Below are 6,155 nucleotides of genomic sequence, written 5' to 3'. Positions count from 1 at the left end.
GAGAAAAGTCTCAGTTATTCAATCTAGGGATTAGACGTTATTAGTCTTGAATAGGGATAATAACATAACTTAGGGATCTCTACAAAACAAGTTGAATGAATAAATTGCCCAATTCAGAGCCAGAATAACAAGTAAAGTCTAGGTGGATTTTTCCTTAGGTATTGTCTTAAGTCAATCGATTTTTCCCAAAAGCAATTCACCAATTCTTTTCTCTGTGCGTTGTTAGTTTAGATAATTAGTTAATTAAAACAAAACCTCTTTATTCTTAGGCTAGATAATAAAAAGACAGTCATTACTAGTACTTTTTGTTCCTTTGTGTTCGACAATCCGGTCTTGCTAAAACTATACTACTATTCGATAGGTACACTTCCCTACATCGCAATAATAGTTAGTTTAAGAACGAGTAATTATAAATATTTAAAATCTATCACAAAATAACACGATCAAGTTTTTGGCGCCATTGCCGAGGATCTAAGATATTAGAAACGCTCAATTTTTATTACTTTAGCCATTTATTTTTCTTGCAAATTAATTTTATTTTATTATTATTATTATTTATTAACCTACTCTTTCTTTCTCTTGGCAGGTTTTTATAGTTTATGGCTAGAAGAAACCCGTCGGGACCATTACTTTTTGACAAAGAAATCAATCGTACAGTTCGTAGAAACCAAAGAGAAATAAGGCACAACTTAAGATACATGGAAAATGAGCAAGAAGACGATACTCAACCCCCAACTGAAGAGATGGCTGAAAACCAATGCAATCAGCTACCTCCTACAATTGCGGTTAATCAAAATCCTGCTCCACGCACTATGTATGATTATGCTAAACCTTCTTTAACAGGAACTAAATCAAGGATAGTTAGACCTGCTATAGCTGCAAATACTTTTGAATTAAAACCTAACACTATTTAAATGATACAACAATTTGTTCAGTTTGATGGTTTGCAGGATGAGGATCCCAACACTCATTTAGCCAACTTCTTAAAACTATACGATACATTTAAAATTAATGGCATTTCTGACGATGCCATACGTCTTCGGTTGTTTGCCTTTTCATTGAGGAAGAAAGTTAAACAGTGGTTGAACTTATTACCACGAGGGTCAATTACTACTTGGGAACAAATGACAGAAAAATTTTTACTTAAATATGTTCTACTGGCTAAAACGGCTAAATTAAGGAATGATATCTCTTCTTTTGTGCAGATGGATTTAGAAACTCTTTATGATGCATGGGAGAGATACAAGGACCTATTGAGAAGGTCCCCTCACTGTGGGTTACCTCTATGGTTGCAGGTTCAGGCTTTTTACAACGGTATGAACCCCTTAACAAGGAAACTTATTGACGTAGCCGCCGGTGGAACGTTAAACAATAAAACACCTGAAGTTGCTTACGAATCTATTGAAGAGATGTCACTGAATAACTATCAGTGGCAAGTCATGAGAACGAAGCCGACGAAAGCTGCTGGTGTTTTCAACCTCGACACGGTTACCATGCTATCTAACCATGTAGAACTTTTAAATAAAAAGATTGATGGTTTGTATGGTTCTACTCAGGTATATCCAGTGATGAGGTGTGATTCAAATGGAGGGGAGTACATAATACAGAATATCAATCCTTCAACCCTACCACCGAGGACGAACAAGTCCACTATATGGGTAATAATAATTCTAGACCTCAAAATAACCCGTATAATAACACTTATAATGCTGGTTGGAGGAACCATCCCAATTTCTCTTGGGGAGTTTAAGGAAATCAAAGACCACAACATCCCCCAGGTTTTCAACAACCACCTTACTAGCAAGAAAAGAAATTGAAGCTTGAGGAGATGCTAACGAAATTCATCTTGGTGTTAGAAACTCATTTCCAAAACACCGAGACAGCTCTTAAAAATCAGCAAGCGTCAATTCAAGGGCTCGAAACTCAAATAGGTCAGCTTGCTGATTTGATCTCTGAACGACCACAAGGTAGTTTGCTAAGTAATACTGAAACTAACCCAAAGGAGCAGCTTAATGCGATTACTATTCGAAATGAAGAAGGGTTAGTTGAACCTAAACCAGAACCAAGGCAAGGAATTATGGTAAGTAAATGTAAGGATGAGGTGGACCACAGTGAGAAAAAATTGGTAAGTAGAGAATATAAACCTCGTGTGCCATACCCTAAGGCGACAAGGAAAGACCACATGGATGAACAATTTGGTAAATTCCTTAAATTGTTAAAGAAATTACATATTAACTTACCGTTTATTAAAGCCCTTTTGTAGATGCCAAACGCAGTTAAATTTTTAAAGGAGCTCTTAGCAAATAAGTGAAAGTTGGATGAGGCATCGCATGTGGAGTTGAACACAGTTTGCTCAGCCATTCTACAGAATAAGCTACCCAACAAGTTGAAAGATCTAGGGAGTTTTACGATTCCTTGTTTAATTGGTAGTTTAAATGTTAACAATGCTTTGGCTAATTTAGGGGCAAGTATTAATGTCATGTCTTATAAAATGTTTAAACAACTAGGTCTTGGGAAACCCAAAAAAACTAGGATGAGCATTTAATTGGCAGATAAAACAATCAGATTTCCTAGGGGTATTATTGAAGACGTGCTTGTTAAAATTGACAAATTTATATTCCTAATTGATTTGTTGTTCTAGACATAGAAAAGGATAGTGACGTGCCTTTAATTTTAGGACGACCCTTTTTAGCAACTGCTAAGACTATCATTGATGTTGGCACAGGTGAATTGATACTTCGTGTAGGGGATGACACGATTACTCTCCAAGCTCGTGATTCTGCTAAAATATCTAGCAATTGAGATGATTCGGTTAACTTAAATAATGTTACAACTTAAACTTTTTTTGTAGGAGTCCCCTAGGAAGAACGTGATGGAGCCTCATTCTAATCTATACCGCAAAAATAGAGCGACTCACGAAGAATGAAGGCTTCAGATTGATGAACTAGATTAATGGCGAACACATGTCAAGGAGAAACCAAAAGCACACAATGAACCCAAGCGACACCATGATGAGCGTAGGGATGAAACAACGCAATTTAAGGTCGGGGACAAAGTTTTGTTAGATAAAAAGGATCCTCGATTTGATACTTTAGAGCATAATACGGAGTGACTCCCTTCACAGTAATGAACATCTTTCTACATGGTACAGTCGAGGTAACACATACTAAATTCGAAACTTTTAAGGTAAATAATATTCGACTCAGACCTTATTTTGGTAAAACTGATAGCAGAAGTGAGGAGTTTCAACTCTTCAATCCACCATAATCATGCGAATGAGAGGTAAGTCGAGCTTAGACTCTAAATAAGCACTTCTAGGGAGGCAACCCGAGCACTAACATTACTAACTAGTTTATTTTAGCTATTTTTAGTGTTTTTGTACAGGTATAGTGGCCCACACGGCCTGGACACATGAGAGTGTCCTTGGCCGTATGGAAACAAGGCTAAAAATTCCCCAAGTATTGAGCCATACGGCTGTGCGACACAGCCGTGTGAAGCACACGTCCTGGACACACGGACGTGTCCTAGGCCGTGTGAAAACTGGAACTAATTTTTCAAATTTTAAATCAGTCAGGGAGCCACACGAGCAAAGCACACGGCTGTGTGTTTAGACACACGGGCATGTGGTATACCACACGGGCATGGGAGAAGCGAAGGACTTGGCACACGGTCGTGCGACGCGACGTGTGCACCACAAGGCCTGACCACACCTGCGTGTCCTCAAGCCTTGTGACGAGTGGGCAACAAAATTTTGCGATAAACACAGGCCGGGTACGAGCCACACCGGCGTGTGACACGGCCGTGTGGCCCAACACGGGTCTCACACGGCCGTGCCCCTTTTTAAACCCCCAAAGCCCTAATTTCTTTTCTTCTTCTTCCCCTACCCCAACTCCCACTCCCTCCCCACCCTTTCCCTTCTTCGCACCACACGGCCTAGTCCCCAAGCCCGTGCCCCTCGTAGGCCGACCCCCTTCTCTTCCTTCTTTTCCCTTTCTTTTTCCTTTTCTCCTCTTTTCTTCCATTTCCTTCCGTACCTTCAACCTCTGGACCACCGCCGCCCATTTCTCCGGTAACCACTAACGGTTTCCTCTTTTACCCCTCTTAATAATAATAATAATAATAATAATAATAATTATTATTATTATTATTATTATTATTATTACTATACTAGAGATTTTATTTGTATTTACATTATCTTTTTCTTTATTTTAGTTTTGTTTTATTATGCATTTCAGTTATTTTAAGTTTTGTCTTAATTTTAATTTTGTTTGCTACAGATTGGTTTAGGTTAATTATGTTTACATTGCTACTGCCAGAAAAAAGATCCATATTTAGTTCATCATTTTGGTCATATATATCCCCTGCTAATGCAAATAGTATATTGACTTATATTACCCATTTATCAACATATTACTTATTATGCATTTTAGGACTGAATTCTACATCTTACAATTAAATTCTTTGTCATTTGTTATTTCCCTTTTGAATTTTGCATGTTTTACTATTTGAATATGCTATCTCAGGAATAGATTAATATTAAGAATTAGTTGCAATTTTTATTCCTTCTTTTATTTTTGTAGGCCTATAATGACAAACACACGAGGCAAGAAAATTGTGTTCCCGCTTCGAAAAAGCAGAAGGGTCCTGACAGAACTTCCTCAGGCGTCTCAACTGAAGCTCGTCACCCTCTACTTCGGTTCTTGTCAGGCCCACAGGACGACCTGTTTCAACTTCTTCGAGTACGACCGCTAGGAGTGGGCTGATGTATTGATTGGGCTGCTTTGGAGCTGGTCCAACTTACTCACCTTGTTCGCTTCCATCTCGATACTACGCCATGGGATCGGTTCTTTGCAATCATCAAACCCACCTATTCAGAGCTGACATTGGAGTTCTTGACTACCTTCTATTTACAGCACATGATGAACACACATGACGAGGTTGATACTATCATTTTTAGACTTGGTGGACTTGTCAGGCATATGAGTGTACCCGAGTTTGGAGCTGCTTTGGGCCTCTACACGGAAGAGTTCATGGCTTCAGAGAATTTTCTACAGCTTCACCGACACATACACTATTCGCCATCTTGCTGTTGGACCGACCTTATGGTGAGCATGATTCTCTATGATGCAAGTTGCTCAAAGGTGACCTCTCTCCCTCCAGCACTACACTACATTCATGCCATCTTGGCTCACACTTTGACTGGGAGGAGAGAAAGTATCAGAGTAGTTAGCACCACCGACGCGTACTTCCTATGGAGCATGGCAATTGGCCATGTATTTGACTTAGCATATTTTGTCGCCCTCGCCTTTTGCCACTAGACGGATCGCCATAAGAGGGGCCCTATCTGCGTTGGCCTTTACGTGACTCGCCTCGCTTGACATTTCGGCCTCTTCGACACTCCAGAGATGTTATCGACACTCACATTAGTTGGCCAGATGTCTCCGCAGGGAATTTCCAGTATGATCCACATGCGGATGATAGAGCGACACCGTGGAGTTGACCCACCTCAGTACAGACTCGTCCAGTTTGCTGACCCAGATGAGCCAGGGGACAATACTGACGATGTCCCTCCCCCTCACGAGGACCCACCCCCACCACCACCACCGCTTCACCAACCTCCTGCTGCCACTTTGACTGACTTATCTCAGCGATTCACTCACTTTGAGAAGCAGTGCTTTGAGCGATTCGACAGCATCGATACCATTCTCCGACATATTTGCCATAACCTCCATATTTCTTCTCCAGCGCCACCGACTCAGGACTTTGATGATGAGGACCTTTGAGTCCCTTTATTTTATTTTTATTTTTATTTTTATTTAAATTTTAGTTTCTCTTATTTATTTTTGAAGACTTATGTTTTATATTTTTAAACCCTGATTATCTTTATGATTATTAGGGAATTATCCCTTAATTCTCTTCCACAGTGGTGTTTATTTTCTTATTAGTACCTTAGAATCCTACCTTTTATTCGGGTTTCTCTACAATTCTTACTTTCGCTACTCCAAGGATCTCATCCAAATATTCAGGGTAGTTTTGCTTCTCTCCCTCTCTTCTGATATTATGCTTATATTGTTATCAACTATCTTTGTACATTGAGGACAATGTACATTTTAAGTGTGGGGAGGTTATCTATGTGATTATTAGAAAATCCCTGA

General features: G+C 39.5%; 1 non-coding gene across 1 annotated transcript; it reads right to left on the bottom strand.

Moving 5' to 3' along the window:
* Window positions 1–1,172: 1,172 nt before the first annotated feature.
* LOC128282227 (small nucleolar RNA R71) lies at window positions 1,173–1,279 on the bottom strand. Its single transcript, XR_008272436.1, has one exon. It is a non-coding gene; the product is annotated as a small nucleolar RNA R71 (small nucleolar RNA).
* Window positions 1,280–6,155: the final 4,876 nt, after the last annotated feature.

Source organism: Gossypium arboreum, chromosome 1, assembly GCF_025698485.1.
Source record: "Gossypium arboreum isolate Shixiya-1 chromosome 1, ASM2569848v2, whole genome shotgun sequence".
NCBI lineage: Eukaryota > Viridiplantae > Streptophyta > Magnoliopsida > Malvales > Malvaceae > Gossypium > Gossypium arboreum.
This window is presented reverse-complemented; position numbering and strand designations above follow the sequence as displayed.